Source organism: Magnolia sinica, chromosome 6, assembly GCF_029962835.1.
Source record: "Magnolia sinica isolate HGM2019 chromosome 6, MsV1, whole genome shotgun sequence".
NCBI lineage: Eukaryota > Viridiplantae > Streptophyta > Magnoliopsida > Magnoliales > Magnoliaceae > Magnolia > Magnolia sinica.
This window is the reverse complement of record NC_080578.1, coordinates 15961698-15983467: the sequence shown is the minus strand read 5'-3', so window position 1 is coordinate 15983467 and position 21770 is coordinate 15961698. Positions and strand designations below refer to the sequence as shown.

The window sequence follows — 21770 nt, the reverse complement described above, 5'->3', positions numbered from 1 at the left end:
GTCACTATCCAGGATGACCTACAATCGTAGTTGTTGTGACTTTCGGGTGTTGAATTTGGAGCATGGTGCATTTTTACCCAATCTTTAAACATTCTTACAAACACCCATTGGGTTGATAGTTCATTTCTTTTTGAGTGGAGGCAGGTCCATGTGGTGGGACAAATAATTAACGGTTTGGATGATCCTATGACGGCTGTGGTGGAGAGACTAGGGATGGGCGAGCAAACATCCAGCAAATCTCTTATGTTCAAAGAAGTGCGAATCATAGACCCCACTTATACAATTTGAAAATCCGAGCGTGTCGTACATACTCTTAGAAGGAATTTCAAAAAAACAAAAAACAAAAAACTGGCTACTTAATATGGAAATTACATTCCACTTCCCTTTTCAAAATGATTTTAAAAAGCTATCCTATTAGCTTAAGTAATATTGTTGGAATACCGTTTTGGCAGGTGTGAATTACAAAAAAGTAAGTTGTTTAGTAGTATGAATTATAATTTAATTGACATTGAATGGTGCTTTAAAAATATTTCCCAGAGACTTTGATTTCAATTTCATTTACCACATATTCCTCCAACGGTCCAAAATCTAATTATTGGAGATGAGTTTTTAAAACAGTAATGCACGCAGGTGATGGAAAAAGTAGGGCCTGTGCTCAGCTTGAGTGGGCCATACAATGATGTTTATGTGAAATTCACCCCGAAGACTAGTGGATCACCCTTGGTTAGGCCCATGTTACAAAGGCCAGCTCATTCTATAATTCAAGTGGGCCATACAAAAGGGAAATTTTTGAGAGAGGAATGTCTCACCATTGATTTTTACATGGCCCACTGTAATGTTTAAGTGAAATCCACTTCGACCATAGATGCATCATTCTTAGGTCTAGGGCACCAAATTAACCTGGGCTTTAGGTTGGCCACATCAAATAAAACAATTGGGAAAGAGATGCCCACCCTTGAATTTTTTAGGGCCCACCATGATGATTATATGAAATCCACTCTAATATTTATTCTTTTTTTGGTAGGAGAGAGGAACAGGGTCATCTGAATCACAAATGGGCCTGATTTTGTAGACTTGGGCCTAACATATGGTGATACACACCTCACATCCAACATGGTGAGCCCGTAAAAATCATTGGTGGACGTTCCCCCTCCCAACTGATTCCTTAGTAGGGGTGTACACCGAGTCGAGCTGGCCTCAGCTCGGCCACTAGCTGACCCTAACATGAACTCGACTTGGCTCGGTACTCGAGCCTAACTAGCCAGCTCGGCTTGGTTTGATCAGCAGCTTGGGCCAGATCGAGCCGAGTTTGCATGTGCAGCATTTTTACAAACACATGGACTGCACCTTCAAAATCTCACTGTATGTAAAACAACAGCAATGGTTTTACATGTATTTTATCAAACACCTTCTAAGCAATATAAAAATTAAGAAAAAAAAAGAGGGTATTTGCTTCATATACATACCTTCCTTGTCACTAGCCATACTTCGTTGAGTCATTTCATCAAACACTTGCTGGGCAACATCAATATCAAAATAAACGAGTCACCGAGCTGGTTTGATCCAAGTTCGATTCGAGTTGGGTTCAGTCCGAGTCAAATCAAGCTAGGCCAGCTCGAACTCAGCTAGAACTCATTTTCGAGCCCAAAAAATCAGCTTGAACTCAGCTTCGAACCGAGCCGAATCGAGCTTTTTCGAGTCGAGTCGAGCGAGCTAACCGAGCTAGCTTGGTTCGTGTACACCCTTATTCCTTGGTGTGGTCCACTTGAATAACTGATCAGCCTAACTTTTGGGACATGGGCCAAATTTTGGTGACACATCTAATGTTCAGAATGGATGTCCCATACAATGCAGAGTGGACAAATCCAAGGTGGGCGCCCCCAACAACCTTTTCCCCTTGGTGTGGCCCACCTGCCGGTCAGCCTCCTTTTTTTTAACATGGGCCTAACATGGAGTGCTCCTCGCACGTGATGGTTGGAGTGGAGGCAAGGCATTGTGGTGGGGCATGCCACTTACTCGCAGGTAAGGTCTCCTGCCTGAGCTGGCAGGTGGTCATACGAGAAATGCACGACTATTCTCATGGCACTATTAGTTATAGTGCCTCTAGTTGGTTTCAGACACTTATACAGTTCAAACCATCAATCTAAACCGTTCATTGGGTATAACACATATTTCATGGGCTACCATAAAAATATCACAAACATCTAACGAATTTAAAGATTTAATCAACGGCCTTAAAAATGAACGGTAAAGATCATTTACACAAGCATCCCATCCGTTGCCTAGAAACGAATGGCTACAATAAACAAGGCAAAACTAAGAATGAATTAGATAATCTGATCAATGTGATTTTTGCATGGTAGCGAATGTGATCCCAGGAAGTCAAGCTCTGTGGGCTCCACCGTGCATTTTGTGGGTCCCATCTAAGCCAGGGGATATTCCAAAAATCACCTATATTAAAACTTAGGTAGGCCACATGAAACCATGTAAAATCATGACTAAAACATCTTTAAAAGCACTTAGTGGGGCCCACCTAAGTTTTGGAATGGCTTGAATCTGAACCACATCTCACTCTGCCTGTAAATAATGATGAAGGTTTTAACTTTCAAGTATTATCTTTTTGTGGCCCACCTAAGTCATGGATTAGCATGAGTTTTAAGCCCATGGACCACCGTGAAAATGTGCATTTGATTGATGGGGAAGCTGTTTGACGTACGGAGCGGATAAGGATGCTGAACGCTTCAGTATCTTTTTGGCCACTGGAGTGATGTGGCAAAGCGCCATTGGTTAGATACCAATGGTGTGTTCCCTTGGCATAAATGCTACTCCGTTAGGTCCGTCAACCGACCTTTCTCCGTTTCCGCTGTGCACCAGCCACGAAATCGGATTGCCATACTGAGAAACTTCAGTTAGGCTTACTGTGAATTTATGTGATTTATCCACACCTTTCATTTGTTTTTACAACTAATTTTATGCGTTGAGCCCAAAATTGAAGCTCATGAAAATCTTAAGTGGATTCCACATAACCGTGGAAATAATGATTTCCACCGTTGAAACCTTTCCATGCCCCATAATGATGTTTTTTTTTTCTTCCAAACTGTTCAAAGGATAAAAAAAAATATAATCTTGATCCAAAACTTCTGTGGCCCCCAAGAATATTTCAACGGTATAAATCTGATTCACACTGTTTCCTTTGGTGTGGCCGGTTTTAACCTTTTGTATGCTTAAGTTTTGAGCTAAGAGCCTAAAATTATATTATAAAATGGATGGACAGACTGGATAAAATATATAAATCATAGTGGACCCCACAGAGTTTACTCAGTATGTAATCCGCTTCTCTTGGCCACATAACGGCAAACTCAACGTACATTTTGTCTGACCCTGCGCTGGGAACCCAGGTGGAGCCCATTGTGATGTTTTTGAGAAATCCTCCCCTTTCATCCGTTTTTTGAGTTCATTTTAGGACATGATACCAAAAACGAACTGTATCCAAAGCTCAAGTGGGCCGTATTAAAGAAAAATGTGGTTAGGGAAATTCCTCTCGTTAAAATCTATCGGGGTTCGACAGTGATGTTTACAAGCCATCAATACCGTTAATAACTTCATTCCTAATGGGGTGAACTGAAATCACAAATATTAGCATGACTCAAAACTTCTGTGGCCCACGAATATTTCAACTGTGGACGTTCAATTATCATGTTTTTGGCCAACTTGAGCTCTGGGAACTGTTCATTTTTGGCTTCGTGTACTGAATTGAACTCAAAAAACGGATGGACAGATAGAATTTCTCACAAACATCAAAGTAGGCCCCACCTGGTTTCCAGTGTAAGAACTTCCTTTGAAAGATCACAAGGAATCCGCGGCTTTTTTTTTATTAAGATAAACAATTACCTGTGCATGGCAAAGCCCTTCTTTTCTTAAGATAAACAATTACATGTGCGTGGCATTCACAGCCTAAACGGAAAAACATCCGTTAACAGATCTGCGTTGCAATAACATTTATGAGAAAGAAACAGTCGATTGGTATCCACCAATGCAATTTTGCCAAGTCACTTCATTAGCCTTTTGGTTACTAAAGCGTTCAGTATCCAATCCACTCCCTTTGACATACATGCCATAGGGGTCCACAAATCTCTACCTCATAGTATATTTTCCCACATCTAGCAACATCTAGCCCTTCCAATACATTAGCTCCACAAGAAGGACACCTTTATACAAAAATCAGCCTCATTAACTTATTGAATGGACCACACTTCTAATTTTCTTATTTTAAGTGTGGTCCATTCAATGACTGGATGAGGCTGATTTTTGCACAATGTGATCCTCATGATGAGATGAAGCTATTGGATGGGTTCGATTTCACATGATCATGGAAGGTTGGAAGTTAGTCTTAGGATGGATCGTGACATACAGTCCAAATCGTTGAACTAGAGATCTCATATAAAATATACAAATTACAAACCCAAGGATTAAAAACTAGCTCGTTGTTATTTAAGCATATAATAGCTGTGTTTGGTTGAAGATCTCTGTTTACAGGCGAGGATTAGGTGAGTCCGGTGTACCAGTTTAGTGGGTGAATCCTGACCATTGGGCCCACATTGATGTATGTGTTGTGCATCCATGCCGTCCATCAGTTTTTTCAGCTTATTCTATGGCGTGGGCCAAAAAAGGAAACGCATACAAATATCAGGTGGATCACACCATGGAAAACAGTGGTCATTGAACACCACCATTAAAAACTTCCTTAGGGTACATTGTAATGTTTATTTGCTATCCAAACCGTTGATAAGTCAAAAAGACCTGAATGAAGAGAAAATACAAATATAGCTTGATTTAACACTTTCATGAGCCACAAAAAGATTTTAATAGCCAATCATCACTTTTTCCTGTAGTGTGGTCCACCTGATATTTGTGTCTGCTTCGTTTTGGGCCCATGCCATGCAATGATGTGGCAAAATGGATGGACGGTGTGGATATATAACATATACGTTGAGGTGGACCCCACTATTAAAGACTCACCCACTAAGGGCCTGTTTGGGCAAATGGATTTCGGTGTATTAAAGGGTATTAGGTGGGATAGGATTCTCAAATCCCACCTACCCTACTCCCCTGCATGTTTGGGCGGCGTGGTCGTCTACAAGAACTCGGGCGTCCTTCGCTGTATTCGCTAGAGATATAGAGGGATTGCGAAATCCCTCATTGGATTCAACGCCGGCTCTCTCACACATCAAGCCCATCCCCTGCGATTTCACAATCCATCATACGGACGACCAATGGGATTTCTCAATCCCTCGCGCTGGCGGGAGAGAGGGTATAGCGGGAGAGATGATAGGGCAGAGGTTTTTGGCGTGAAATCGATGCTATATAAATGGATGCATGTTCGTCATGGAGCTTGCTGGGTAAAGAGGTATTGCAAGGGTGCACTGCCGTGGAAGTGGCTGTGAGGTAGGTGTTCCCAAAATCCCGCACAGGATTCTGTCTGATCTTGTAAGAGGGAGGGTTAGATAGCACGTGCATCCTATAGCTTGATCTCCCACAAATACTCACCGGCCAACAGGGCTGCTGAAATCATTGTCTCAGGGTTTTCTCCCATCTATTCCGTACTTAAATGGTGAGGCCCCATTAGGCACATGTTGTGTGTGATCAGGTATTGAGGATGAAAATCGTCTATATGGCCCTCTCACGAAAGTGGTTTGTGTATACAATCTTAATCACTTTTTTTCTTGGTTTGCTTGGCAAAGCTGTGGCCGGCAGGATCTCGTTGCTGTGGTGTTCTCGTACTTGCAAATCCAGGTTCTTTCTAATTATCATCTTCATTGATTAAAGTCTGGTGGTGTATTGATATTTTTGTTGTCCTGTTTATCTATTTCTCGAGGTTTTCAAAAAATGGATGGTATATAGGCAACCATTTTTATAAAATGGATGGTATTATCCTTTTTCATAATAACATAGAAGACATGCCGTTAGTAATTTCATTCACTTTGGGACAAATTTCTGTGGGCAAATCTAGCTATACAAATCCCTTAGGTTTCAATTTTTTTGCATATGCTGAAGAGTTTGACTGTTCAGTTTCATGTAAACGAAAATCGATCAGCCTGTAATTGAAATTTTTATAGTCTTTTACATGTTAACGATCTTTGTACCTGTAGATCAGCTTCTGTAGCTGGTGTACGTTATTCGTATAAAATGATTTCATACGTTGGGGTTCACCAATGCCCAGATCTATTTGGATGTGTTTATATTTATAGGCTGCATAGGGCATTTCAAAGTACTTTATTCCTTCTCTCTTTTTGCTTGGAAGAAACTGTTATTCAGCATTCATCATTGTTTATACATTCTCATAAAAATGACTAGAAATATTGCTGGATCAGTGTATGTGCATATATTTGTGCATGTGTGGACCTAAAATATCATGGTTCATTGAATCATAGGCCTGATTTTTACAAAATGAACAACTACATGTCACTTAATCATAGGCCCCATCAGTTTATTGATTTTTTGGTGAGAGCATCTCTGCTACCATCAGACCCAACATATGGAAAGATGAGATACTGCACTTATCTGCCACGGGGCATGTGAGAGGGGCCAAGATGGGTGTGCATTGTAGAGGCAAGCAATCTTAGCTAACGTACCAAAATATTATTTTGTATTGTTAGTAGACAGTAAAAATGACGAGTGATAACCATGACTTTCTTGGTAGGTGACTCATTGATTTATTCATCACTTGCATATGGGTTGTAACCATGACTTTCTCGAAATATGAGTAGTTGATTGTTTGTTTTTTCTTTTGGCAACAAAGTAGACAGCACAACCTTCTTAATTTACACACATAATCATCATTCTTCATCAACACCACACATCCTAGACTAGAAAAAAAAAGGAAATACACAAAGAAAATTAAGAAGAAAGAAAACCCAAGAAGAGAGTGACATGATGATGATAGAGAATCTAGCCTCTGGCTTTGAATGGGATTGCCCTTAATTAAAATCTGATGGTACACTGCTGCAAGTTCTGCTCCAATGAAAGGGCCCACCCAGAATATCCAATGATCATCCCAAGCATGGCCCTTGTTGAAGATGATTAAGTTTCAAGACTCCTGGCTAGGTTGATAACAGATCCAGTGATGGGGATTGTAGCCAAGTGCACCAGGACCACTGCAAACCCATTTGGAAGTGGTGCAAGGGTAGGCACATGAGAATCTCTGGCATTTCTCTTGGCATCAATAGCAGAGAAGACAGCGTAAACAAGCACAAAGGTGCCTATAACCTCTGCACATCAACCATCTCCCTTGCATTATCCATGGTTCACAACATTGGCTCCCCCACCCAACAACTAGTAACAGTTCTTTTCGAACCATTTAACCACACCAACCCCACAGATTGCGCCCAAGCACTGCATCACCATGTAGAAAATAGCCCCTGTCAGTGACAGCTTCCTAGCCAGCAGCAGCCCAAAGGGCACAACTGGGTTTATGTGTCCACCGGTATTCCCAGTCGTACAGTAGACCAAGGCAAAGATCATGCCACCAAAGGCCCATGTAACACCCTGAATACCCACACTAGCACACACGTTAGGTGCTCTTTTGACACCCATGATAGTGAGGATGGTGGTGTAGAGGAATAGAAAGGTAGCAATGAACTCTGCAATCGCAACCCTCCAAAATGACCATGATTTAAGCTCACCAGGCTCAAACATGGGTGCTGGTGGTGGTTCCTTGTAGTCTTTACCTTGGCTCTGTGCTGATGTCATTTTCATTACATTTTAGTTATTATAGTAATTCACACAGAATTGGATTTTGATTGTATAGAATTCTTTTTGAATTGTTACATGTCCATGTGATGATTCTGTTCAGGAACTGTAGAATTTCTCAGAGTTCTTCTGGCCCCCAAGATTTACACTATATATATATATATATATATATATATATATATATATATATATATATTTGGCCCCCAAGATTTTAGAATCACGTGTAATCTAAATAAGGAATCTAGATTGTCATGTCAAAGAAAAACCTTATACATTTCCTTTCTTTGACATTGATTCCCTGTATCCAAACATGGCCTTAAGGTTAGTTGGGATTGGGTTCCATTTTTGAAGAAAAAACATACAAACATCTTAATACTTAGAGAAGAATGATGCAAAACAGCAGTATGATCCAGTTTCTGAGTTGGAACCTGATGGAAATGCAGCAATAGGACCCAGAATTTCAAAATGGAACCTGATGGAAATGCAGAAGTAGGATCCAAGTTGGAAAAATGGATCCTAGTGGAAACCTAGAAGGCTACGATATTAAAGTCCATACCATTGTGACATTATAAAGTTATGGAAAACCAAGTCTCATAAATATCAGCTCCATAGTAACAGTTTTTTCTTTTTCTTTTTTTGAATGGTCAAATACACACACACACACTCTCTCTCTCTCTCTCTCTCTCTCTCTCTCTCTCTCTCTCTCTCACACACACACACACACACACACATCTATGCACCAGATGGGTTGTAGAACCCATTGATGGCCTATGGTCTAACTGAAGCTATGCCCCTTGATAGAGTGGAATGGAGGAATAGGATTCACGTAGCTGACTTTAAATGACGATGATGAGCTCCAGCATCAATTGTCACCTTGCCAGCTATTATACGTATTGCTAACAGAGGCAATAATGGTAAGTCAAGATGGCTTCTTTTGTTGTCGGTTGGGCATTAAAAGCTCAAATGAAGCTGAAGCTAGAGATTTGTGTAATTGTGTTATTGCCTCTGCCTCTTCATGTTGTCTTCTCGACTCGGGTGATTGCTGATGGGGATTCTGCTAATGTATTCAAGTGGGCTTTCTTGACCATTGTGGAGATTTTCTGTTAAAAATCCTTATTATAGTTTGTGCATTCTCTGAATGCATGCATGCCTGGGTTTACTTCCAACTAAATACTCTAGTTTCCCTTTCATAGTTTGAAAAGCATGCACAGATTTAGACCATTGAAGATAGTTGCATTGCTACATAAAGATGGATGGGTCATGTGTTTCATAATAATGCTTAGATCAAAAGCTCCAGCTTTTTTTATAATCAAAACTTCAGACTACAATTTCTCTGTATCTAGATTGAATTTCATCAAACTAGACAGTTGTCATTGTCTACATAAGACTGGATCCACTTTTGACAGACTATTTATGCTTTCATTCTGACCTCTTTTGATCTAGTCATGCTAAGAATGCATCTATGGCACGCTCAACATCAGTATCTATGCATGAAGTGTCATACCCTACCAGTTGGGTGGGCCTAGCTACTGATAATCAATTGTTGCATGGGTGGAACAAGCATGAGATCCACATCCACCATGGAACCCAAAAAAATCAGCCCATCCAATTTTCAGGTAGGCCATGCCACATGGAACAGTTGGGATATGAATACCCACCATCATTTATGTGTGAGCATCACTGTAGTGTTTTTCATTCATCTGTGACCTCATAAGCAATCAAGATGAAGGAATGCACCAAAAGTCATGCTTTTTCAAAACTTAGGTGGGCCATAACACGTGAATTTAGTGCTCAACTAAAAAACTGGTAGCAGTTTGTTAGATAGTTCCAATTATACATCTGTAGTACTTTTTAGCAAAATCCCACAAATGACCTTGCCAAACTTTTACTTCAGGATGAGGGACGAGAGGTTTTGTCATTGACAATGCATTGTCACTCCCTTAGCCTTGTTTGTTTTTTGTGTTTCTCAATATGGTTATTCATTTTTATTTTTTTAAAAAAATGCTTTACAGATTTTGCGAGCTCTTTCAAATGATGGCATTAGAAAACTATCTTCAGTTTCTGTAATGTACGATTATCTCTTATTCATCAATTGCAAATGGAACATCTCGTGGGGGCCAAGAAAAAAAAATATACATATACAAGAGTGTAATCTAAATAAGGAAACTAGAGATAGAAAATAAAAGAATTGAAGTCGCCATGCGTCAGCCTCCATATGTTGTGGCTGCCGTGACCAATGGCTAGACTTTTTTTATGAAGAATATAAATATGTTGCTTGGTTACAACAAAATGATTATGTAGTAAAGACCTGATCCACCTGAATGTAAGAATTTGCTATGAGTTACACAAGCACATGATATTAGTGGATGTATAATTGGAATCACAGTTGACTGTTCCATGTGTATATATATGTGTGTGTGTGTGTGTGTGTGTGTGTGTGTGTGTGTGTGTTGATTGGCTATGGGAAAATTTTTCTGATTGTTAGACCATCTTTTACTGAAATGATGTTATTCACCATGCTGGTCAATTGGCTATCATTGTACACCTTTTGAATGTTTGTTCCGTATATCTGTGTGTGTGTGGGTCTGCTTTCAGTTTCACTTTCTTTTGGTAAAAACCTATGAGCTTTAACCTCTTTACTCGTTGTTGGTATACGATTTGTCAATACCCATTGTATATGTGTTGAGCGTTTTCGTTATACTATATGGGGCCTCTTAATGGTTTACGTGATTAATTAGAGGTTTTATATAGGGCTAGTAAAGGTGATCATATAGTATCTTGTATCCGCAAGTGTAGGTGAGCTTTAGGAGATGGATAGCGACGATGAAGAAGAAGTAGCCGAGACCATGGTGGTGCAAGCTGTGGCCACATGTGTAGCTGCTGTTGGTGAATATTGCCGTCACTATATGTTAAGAGAACCAGCGCGTCAAGGGGATGATGAGCAGGCAAGGTTTATAAACTCAATCGTGCGTGCAAGTGACAATGATTGTTTTACGCAGTTGAGGATGAAACGGCAATGTTTCTTCTCATTATGTAACGTACAATGTGATAGAACGTACCTACGCGATACTCGACACGTTAGTCTTGAGGAGCAAGTAGTTATCTTCCTCCATACCATAGGACATAACGTGCATAATCGTGTGATAAGACACAAATTCATACGTTCTGGCGAAACGGTAAGTCGTCACTTTCATCGTATCCTTAATGCGATAGTGTCCTTATACCCTGATTTTGTGAAGCAGGTGGGTACTGAGACCCCCTCGAAGATTCAATCAAATCTTTCCTGGCAAACATATTTCCAGGTAACATTTTCGTCACGGGATGCCATTTTCCGTTTTGATTTTGGAATAAACTAATATTTATCATATTATCATATAAGTGAAATTCGATGTTATCGACGATAGGATTGTGTTGGTGCAATAGACGGGACGCATATTCCCACTCATGTGGAATCATCCCAACATCCAAGATTTCGCAACCAAAAGGGTATCGTGTCTCAGAATGTACTTGCTGTTTGTTCTTTTAACATGACATTTATATACGTGCTAGCTGGGTGGGAGGGTTCCACTTCGGATGCACGGGTCCTACATAATGCGCTGACCCGAAGTGATGATCCACTAATTGTAACAAACAGTAATTGTTTTTCATAAATAACATATAATATTCTTCACCCTAAACATCATTCTTAACACACTAACCCCCATCACCTTAACTTTTACACAATGTAGAAAAATATTTCGTCATCGACGCGGGATACGCTCACTCACCTGGGCTCATGGCCCCTTATCGCGGTGTTCGATACCACTTACATGAATATCGAACCGGGAGAGCACCCATGAACAAGAAGGAGCTGCTCAATTACTGACACGCGCAATTGCGAAACGCAGTTAAGCGTTGTTTTGGCGTAATGAAAGGACGGTTTCCTATCTTGAAGACAGCTGCGCAATATCCATTTGAAACCTAGGTGAAGATTGTAGTAGCATGTTGTATACTACATAATTTCATTTGTCAAGAAGACGAAACTAAACAAGATTTAGAGGATGCTGGTATAACTGTGGGGGATGCAGAGAGTAATCCTACACCAAATGAGGTATCAACAATGGATGAGCGCTAGTGGCTAGTGCAAGCGACACAACAGGAGAAATCTATGTGGATTAATGTTCGAGATCAGATTGCAGAGCGAATGTGGACCGACGCGCAAACAAATAGTAAGACTACATAGGGTCCTTTTATTTTAAAGATACATTAACTGATGTGATTGGCAAACACACACACACACACACACATACATATATATGAGAGAAGACAGTCGAGATGAAGTCTGTCATTTTTTTACGTACATATTTGCTCAATACGATTAATTACTCTTTCCGTAATACATAGTTGCTAGTATAATATTGAACTTCATTATTATGTAAGTTAGTTTTTAACTGTTTGTTAATCTACGCAGTAGGTGACATGTCTGACTATTCTGTAAGAGATACACAAACTCCGATGCAGTCCCCAACAAGAACTCCAGTTCTGCCGACAAGATGCTCTCCACACGAGAAGACTGTTAAATCGCTTGTTGAGCCACTATCACGCGCGGTAAAAATCAAATGGACCCGGACCATGGATTCAATTTTATTCAACGCTTTGCTTGAACAGATATCTCTAGGCCGTAAAGCAGATAACGGTTTTAAGGAGGCATATAATGAGGCCGCTGCGGAGGTGTCGAGGAAGACACAAATTACGGTGAACTGGCAAAATATTTAAAACTGAGTGCGATATCACAAGCGTGAGTACAACAATCTGAAGGACATGCTCGCCGCAAGTGGTTTCGTTTAGGACAGCAAGCGTATGGTAGTAACCGCACCCGACGAGGTCTGGGATGAGTACCTGAAGGTAATCATTGCGTACAACCCCTCGTATTCAAAATCAGGATTGTATCAAATATATTTACTAAACTAATATTTTTATTGATTGTAGTCACATCCAAGAGCAGAAAGGTTACGTGGAAAGCGGATTGAGCAAATGAACGATTTGGCGGCGATTGTTGGTTCGGACCATGCAACAGGTCGCTACGCTCAGGGAAGCAGAAACATGGCTGCATCTTCCTCCGTATTCAGCGAGATTTGAATGATGCTTGGACTGATCTGGACGATGAGACGGATGTACCTATCGATCTTTCTGAGGATCATCTCGGAGATTCGACTCGGAATTATGACTTTTCAAATGATTCTCATCGGGCAACTGAAAATCATTCATTCCGCAGCACTTCCAACCGAGCGACTGACTCTGAGAGTAGTCGTGTGGGAGTGCGTCTACGAAACGGATGCGTGCTGCTCGTCCCTGTGACATCCTTGGCAATTCCCTAGATAGTGTGGCGGCGGCAATGCGAAACTTTAAACTTGGAAAAGAGATGAACCGCACTAGTAAAGTGTTGGATGTCCTCGAGGAGGTTCAGGGACTGACCAACACAGAGTTTATAGAGGTTGATCAGATGCTGACTCGGGATAAGCAGCTAGCATCTTTTTTTGTAAGTCTTTGCCCGGAGTGGAGGGTGGAGTGGTTGAAAAAAACTTCTTCTTGATGGATTAAAATACTTTTATTACGCATCAAAACAGGAATTTCTATTTGGTGGTTTTGTAATAACTATATACTAATTTGTGGGGTGACAATTTTTTTCTTTTCTTTTTGTGATGTATGTTTATCCGTGTTAAATGTTGGTTGGATACTTAGCCACTATACCATTCTGCTTGCGTTTACATATTTATGATGTTGCTTAAATGCCATTTTATCAATCTATCATCTTTACATGCTTTAATTTTATGAATATTATAACATGCATTTTCTCCTATCCTCGTCATATTTATGTGAATGCAGATGGATAACAGTAAATACTATGTTGTAATCAATGGACGACGACCGGGGATATATAGGTCCTGGGATGAGGCACGATTGCATGTGGAGGGATATAGCAGTGCCAAACATCGATCATTTAAAACATTCCAAGATGCTACCGCATGGTGGAATGCTAATTATGCAAGTTCAAGTAGTGGATTAATTAACAGGCGATGTGGTGAGGTACATTCACCTACAAATGCTCAAAATTCTATCCGAGAAATTTGGAGATCCATGGTGTGCAAGAGTATACAAATAGATGATGCCACCTTGAAAGTCAGGGAAGTAGTGGCAACATTAGTAGTTGCAATCTTGGTTTTATTCTTCATATTATATATAATAATTAAGCTGTAGTTGTGGATGGTATTACACCAATTGCTATATAAATTTTGGTAGACAATAGATAACTTATCCTCGAACACTTTGATATGGCATGTATAACTACATCTTAACTACAAATCTCATTATTATGTAGATTTGAACGTAAATTGTGATAGAATTGCATGCATTCATCCTTTCTTTTATCCATATCTCCCTTAATCTCCATTAGTATGAAGTTCCTTACAAATGAAGTCCAGCCTCTTGAACCCAGCTGAACCAAGGGCCAGGTATGACTACTGATACCCGGATTGAATTACTGTATCATTTCCTAAGTAACGTGTTTTTGTGTGTAGGCAATAAACGTTTGTTTGGAGGGTAATGACCACATCAATTTTGACACAGGTGAATTTAACAGTGAGTAGTAACGCCCTTTGTATATAGGCAATCGTCTCCTTGTGTGTAGTCATAATGTACTTACATCAGTCGGACATGAACAGGTAAATCTCGGCATTTTGGTAGAAGTATGTGAAAGTACATTTCACTAAGAGTATGGTGTTCTCTTCCTTGCATTATCAATACGGACAGGTACTGAGTCTACACATTGGCATCATGAGTTTTTATTTAGTACGTATTTATATTATATTCATTTTCGTATTAAACTCTTTATAGGTTCACCTGAGGGTTTAGCCGGGAATCATTATCCATGCCTACAGTATGCAATGGTTTAGAAGACAATCCAGTTACCACTGAGACTGCCCCTTCTTACTATGATGTTAGACATGTGAATTTGTTGTTGTTTTGGTACTGAGGAGTGGGTTTCTTTTGGATGTTTCCGATTCTATCCTTTTTTTTTGTTTCTATTTTTTTTTGTTTCTGCCTTTTATTTATTTATTTTGTTCGCCATTTTCATGACCTTTCCATTTCTGTTTTATTCTAAAGCGTACATTCTGTGTGCAGGTCTGTTTGATTATCTTATGTGGTAGGTATATTTCATATGAAAGATATTTCCATACAACAGTTTAGTTTCCTGATAATGTGTCGATTGGGTGGACAATCTAAGCCGTTGAATTGGTAGAATAGCCCATTGAAATCACCTAGTGAAGAAGCTGAAACAATATATTCATTAGAGGGGCCACATCAATTACCCAAAGGTTTCGATGGTGTAAATAACGTGATCAATGGACCATCCAGTTTTCTCATTTTATTTCAGGGGAGCATTTGATACTCAAGACTTTTCTTATTGTACAATGCTCGGGCACTAATGTTTTGGTTTTCGGTTTGTATGAGTGGGCCTATGGTTTAGTGATTTAAAGCGTTGAAACTATGGGGTCCATCATGGATAGATTATGCACCAAAGATCTGAGGCATAAAATTTATGGATCCACTGTGATATCCATCGTTTTGGATCCGTGATATCCACCGTCCTGGACTTTTTATCATGTAGTGCATGGGCCACCCAAAGTGTAGCCCATGATATCCACCGTTTTGGAACTGTTGAAGAATGACCAGCTACTGTTACTGGAAGCAATTCCTCAGCTTTCCAGTAGCATTAGTTGGTGGGATTTCTCAATACCACAACACCCAAACAGAATCGTAGCTGGTCATGGGATTGTCGTCTACACCCAAACCACCCGACCATCCACTGATAGCATTAAATGCATCATATCAGCTAATTCTATACACCTCAATACACCGAAATCCATTTGCCCAAGAGAAATTTAAGACTGTGCACCCCACTTTTTATCCAGCTGTTTTATGCAAGAAGACAAACCTTGTTTTGGTACTTAGACCTCCACGTGCGGAGACCGAATTTCAGGATGAAAATACCCCTCCTTTTTACATACTCCTTTCACTGCATTGCTTTCAGCGTTGCTTTCACCCCCCTTAACGAAAAAACAGGTGCTTCCAGCCCTACACTCTCTTGGAACTAAGAACTGAAGTACGAAGGGTTTTCTTCTCATTTTCCTGACTGAAATCTCTATGAATCATCTAGATATCATCATTCTACATTTGCCATTTTTTATCTTGGCTAGGGTTACGTGAAATCCCACGAGCTGGTTGCATCTCCTTGAAAAGGTTCAAAATATTTTCTTACTCTAAAGCACCTCTCTTCAACCTGCATTTGACCGATACTGCGGCAGTCGGAGGTACAGATCTTGAAAAAAAATGCTACACTTGTACAATGGCATTGCATGAGAAGTTTGGTCAATTCCATACGTTAGGCTCAGTCAATATCATGCATTAGGCTTAGTCAATTTTATGCATTGATCGATCAAATCCATGTCAAACTCGCTCAATTCAATTTGAAGCTCACTCAATTCCATGCTAGGGATCACTTAATCTCATGCTAGGCTCACTGAATTCCATGTTTACCCTGCTCAATTTCATGCTAGGATCGCTAAATTTAATGTTTACCCAGCTTAATTTCATGGTAGATAAAGTCAATTTAATGTTTGTCTTAATAAATATCATGCTACGATCGCTCAATTTAATGTTTGCCCAGCTTAATTTCATGGTAGATAAGGTCAATTTAATGTTTGCCTCGACAAATTTCATGGTAGGATCGCTCAATTTAATGCTTGTCCAGCTTAATTTCATGGTAGATAAGGTCGATTTAATGTTTGTCTCGATAAATTTGATTGCTTGCCTCCAAGTGCAGAGGCTCGTAAGTAGTATCCTGTGAATACAGGGTCGATCCCATAGGGAGATGAATTGTGAGAAGGAAAAAAATCAAATGCAAAACAAACTAAGTAATAAAAACTAAACTGATGATTTGATTTTGGGATTTTTGAATGGATGTAATTCAACTGAATAAAAGAACACCCAAGCTTCAAAGTTTCACACATAGGTTAATGTTCCAAAATCATGATGACTTGGATAACACAACTAGGATCTGAGTACTATGGTTAGCCTAATCGGAAAATAAAACAGTTTAAATATTGTAATAAATCATATAAAAGATAAGAAAATAATGGATTTGCATCATCGACATATATTCTCAAGCGCCAGTGATTTTAAGTATTCAATATCTATAGGATAATTAATATCAAATAAATATAACAGGTTGAAAACATCTCCTATGTAGGAAATCTAATTCATCTAGGGTAAGCCTATTTATCAATGTGGATCTCATATGATAGAATCATATGGATCTCACAAGAGGATAAAAAACAAAGCCTAAATAATAGATAACATACATACACTATTTTTTTCATCATTAAAATAATCAATCATCATAACTTAAAGAAATATTAAACCCATGTGCTTCCCTTCTAGCTTGGGCTAAAGGGAACTTAGAAAAACATTATTAAATTACAGAAATAAAAAGCAACAAGAAATAAAGAAAAAAATGCAAATATAAAAGATCTAAAAAAAACAACTTACGAAGCTTTAATAAAACTAAAAACTCTTTAAAAACCCTAAATTTTGCTTTGAGATGCCTTAAATAATGTTTAGGAATGCCCTAAGAAGCCCTATTTCTAAGTAGGGAACTCCAATTTTCGTATAAAGTTAAAAAACCCTAGAAACCATCTAAAATATACGTATTTTTTCAAAATAGACTTCTCGCTGCATAGTTTGTTTAAAACAGACTTCCTGCTGCATAGTTTCTCAAAATAAAGTTCACAGCTTTAGAATACACTTTTTCAGGACGATTTAAGGATTCTTCACTTCAAATCTTCGATTCTCTTCATTCCTCACTTGATTTTCTTAGATATTTAACATGTGAATTTTTCAATCTTGGTCTCCTAAGATCTATCCCTTGCCTTAGTGATTTTTGAGCATCAAATTCTTACTTTTTAGCACCATTTTTCAATCAAAGCTCTTAAATTCACCGTGCAACATATACATGAGTAAAATCAAATATTAAGATGATTTATGTTCATAAAACCAAGATATAAATGGAAAAAATTATGCAATATTTGAGTCTCAACACACCCCCCAACCAGCATTTTGCTAGTCCCAAGCAAAATAAGTGAAGAAAAATAAAAATAAGAATAAAAATTAATTTTAAAAATAAAATTAAAATGAAAAAAATTCTAATTAACTACACCACTTTCGCAGGTAATCTCGATTGCATTTAACATATGCAACAAGCCTTTAAACCCCTAGGTTTCCCCTAGTGGACGAGTTATAGTCTCGTGAGGGTTTTCAGAAATGTTACCCACAAACATTGAAAACATGAAAAATATTTCAACACTCGAAAATTTATACAATTATGCCTCCATTCATCATATGAATTCCAAAGCAAAACAATACTTACCCTAAGTCTGAAGTTAGTTAGAATCTCAATTTCCTAATTTATTACATTCTTGAGTTCGGAGACCTAATCAAAATTTAGAATAGTTATGATCCAATACCCTTAGGTGCTCCGTGACACTAGTTTAACTTTGAGAAATATGCATGTTCTCTATCCTAAATCCTTCCAATCATTCTAAAAATATGAAATCTCTAGTTATCTCATTTTCTTCATGTCATTTCTTCTTTTATCATCATATCCTCATTATTATAGACCACCCTTAGATGAAGATTCTCATCAGGTTTGCTTCATAACATAAGGTATTGTACTTGTAATGGTAACAGTAATGGATACTTAGGTATCCTTACTCCGGATTACTGACACGATTGTTATGGTCATTGCATTCATGCTGTATAATAAAATTTTATTTTTTCATCACTTTTTTTCTTCAATATTCTCTCTTTTAAGCATATATCAATGGTACTAGTTCATTCAACCTTGTTTGAATCAAAATTTGTTATTCTAGTTCACATATCATATTTCTCACTTAGTTAGCTAGGGTGTATTGTGAATTCAGTACATCAAATTACAACTCACTTTAAACTAATGATTGGATAATTGAACTCAAGTCTATAATTTTCAGATATCAGAATTCTGACTACTATCAACCTAAACTAAGTATTAACTTTGCCTTTGGAATTCACAAAATATCATGTTCACATCCTTGTATATAAAAATATTATTTTGAAAATATTGAATTTTTTTCCATAAACCTATTAAAAAAAAAACTAAACCTAACTGAAACCTAAAAATAAAAATTAAAAAAAAAAACTAAAACCTAAAAAAAACCTTGACATGGATGACTATCCACACCCCCCAACCTAAAATCTACATTGTCCCCAATGTAATTATAATGTAATGCAGAGAACAATAAAAATAAAAGAAATGGTGGATAGTACCTGCCTTAAAAAACTCATCTGCTATGTGACACTAAAAAAATTGAATATGATACAAATCCTACACAAATGCTCCGTCAGACTAGGAGCATCATTTTGAATATTCTGGCTCATGAAGAGGGAATGACTCCTCTCTCAAATGAAAGTTTTCCACATAAGGCTTCAATCTCTGACCATTAACCTTGTATACATTGCCATTACGTGGATTCTCAATTTCAACAGCCCCATGAGTATAAACATTCTTCACAATGAAGGGGCCTGTCCATCTTGATCTTAACTTTCCCGGAAAGAACTGGAGACGAGAATTGTATAATAGGACCTTTTGCTGAGGTTCAAAATTCTTCCTCAGGATATTTTTGTCATGAAAAGCTTTGGTCCTCTCTTTGTAGATTTTAGAATTTTTATAAGAGTCTCTCCTCAACTCCTCTAATTCATTCAACTCTAATTTCCTTTGTCCACTTGCTTGATCCATATCAAAGTTTAATTTCTTTATTGCCCAGTAGGATTTATGTTCCAATTCCACTGGTAAGTGGCAAGCCTTCCCGTACACCAATCCGTATGGAGACATTCTAATCGGGGTCTTATAAGTAGTCCTATAAGCCCATAAAGCGTCGGATAGTCTAAGGGACCAATCCTTCCTATCTGGCCTTATAGTTTTTTCTAAAATGTGTTTGATTTTCCGATTAGAAATCTCAGCTTACCCACTTGTTTGTGGATGGTATGGGGTACTCACTTTATGTTTGATGCCATATTTCTTCATCAAAGCCTCAAATGTCCTATTATAAAAGTGAGACCCTTCATCACTAATTGTCACGCCCCAAACTCGGAAACCGGGCTCACAAAATTCCCGATCGCCGAATTCGGCGCCGACAGCCTCCGTAGAATCCCATTCTCGGCTCCCAGCGCCCATTCACCAGATTCCGATCCTGGGATGCTACGAGGAGGATTTTCAATATCAGTTTGATTCGTAATAAGCATAACCAAAGGCATAACCCACAAACAACAACCAAAAACTCCATCACATTTCCACTATGATAAAAAACTTTACAAGTATAATGAGCATAAAGGGAAATACAATGATGATAGACCAAAAGCTCCAAAAAGATCTGCTACGTGCTCAAGCCTTAGCGCTGCTACGATCCAACGTCACCTACACGCAACGGTCGTGCATAAGCTTATGGAAAGCTTAGAGGATGGTGAAAGCGTATGCTCAAGGTGGTAATGCAGTTATGCAGTATCAGAGTAATGCGGAACATGCTGATGAATGTCAAGAATACCATAACCGTACTAAGGCCATGCGGTGCAAAGCATGAAGGATGTCGGCCATACCAAGGCCATGCAATGCGAAATGCAACTCAAGCATACAAATCCTCATCTAAGTCCACATATCAATACAGCTCAAAATCTGGAATATCACCGGGGTCTAGTACATTCCAAGCCAGATTGCCACCCCATCGCGCGCAATAAGGTGAGTGGAAAAGACCTCACTATCCGCCTGCCAATATCGGGCTCGGCTCGTCAATAGCGGACCCATTCCTCGAGCTGGTCAGACTCAGCCTAGCTTTGCCCCCTACTCTCGGGAGGGTAAGGCCGCACCCCCTTCCAACCGACCACGACACAGTGGAAAGCGCAACCGTCTGGCAATCGGCACTTAGCGCTCATGCACCCACTCGGTCTAGACGTTGGAGCAACCTTCTAGTACTATAAGGGTTTAGGGACTTTCACCCAGGGATATCTATCGCACCCCATGTAGAACAGTATTTCCGGTATCCAATCCTGCCAACCACAATACGTCTGTGGAGGCTACGACCCTGATGTCGTTAGGGCGTACAGTAACCATATCACACAATGCGAATGCATGAATCACACTATCCAGTCATGCAGCAATCCTGCGCGTATCGTGCGCTCATGTAGGACAACACCCCTGTACGGGGCCCCTAGACAATCTGCCCGAAGGCATATGCTATGATCAGTCATTTCTCATATCAAGCATACGTATGATGCATATGATCATGAATCATGGAACTAAACATGTTATATAGGATGGATGATAATCATAACAAAAATGGGCCTAGACGGCCTGCACATCAGACGGACGAGCCTAACAATGGACCCTAGGGAAAGTCATAATGCGGACATTTAACCACACTATACTTGCAATGTGGACGTCAAACCACCATTGCTCACAAGGCATAGCCCTGACGTAAACATCATTACATAAATCATGTTGGGACTGCACATTGCAATGAACCTTAGGTATATCTCATTGGGCCTTCAATACATTAAATGGTCCGTATCATATGGGCCTCATGTTCATCAAGTGAGCCACATCAATGGGCCACACCAATGGGCCTTATGTGAATTGCAATGGGCCATAACCCGTGGGCCTTAGAATGCATTAAATGGGCCTAATCTCATGGGCCTTATGAGTGTCAAATGGGCCACACCAATTGGGCCCCATATGTACATCAAGTGGGCCTCAACCCATTGGCCCCATTACATCTTAATGGGCCTCGACCCATGGGCCCCTAATGCATCAAATGGGCCTTGACCCATGGGCCTTATATGTATCAAATGGGCCTCGCCAATTGGGCCACAAGTACTGAGATGGGCCTCCCATTACC

The 21770-nt window shown here is 39.4% G+C and overlaps 1 long non-coding RNA gene and 1 pseudogene across 1 annotated transcript; one reads left to right on the top strand and one right to left on the bottom strand.

Moving 5' to 3' along the window:
* Positions 1–6937: 6937 nt before the first annotated feature.
* On the bottom strand, positions 6938–7795 carry LOC131248386 (probable aquaporin PIP1-4; annotated as a pseudogene).
* Positions 7796–11501: 3706 nt separating this feature from the next.
* Positions 11502–13312, top strand: LOC131248387 (uncharacterized). The gene is made up of 3 exons (XR_009172214.1): positions 11502–11957; positions 12203–12633; positions 12718–13312. It is a non-coding gene; the product is annotated as an uncharacterized LOC131248387 (long non-coding RNA).
* Positions 13313–21770: the final 8458 nt, after the last annotated feature.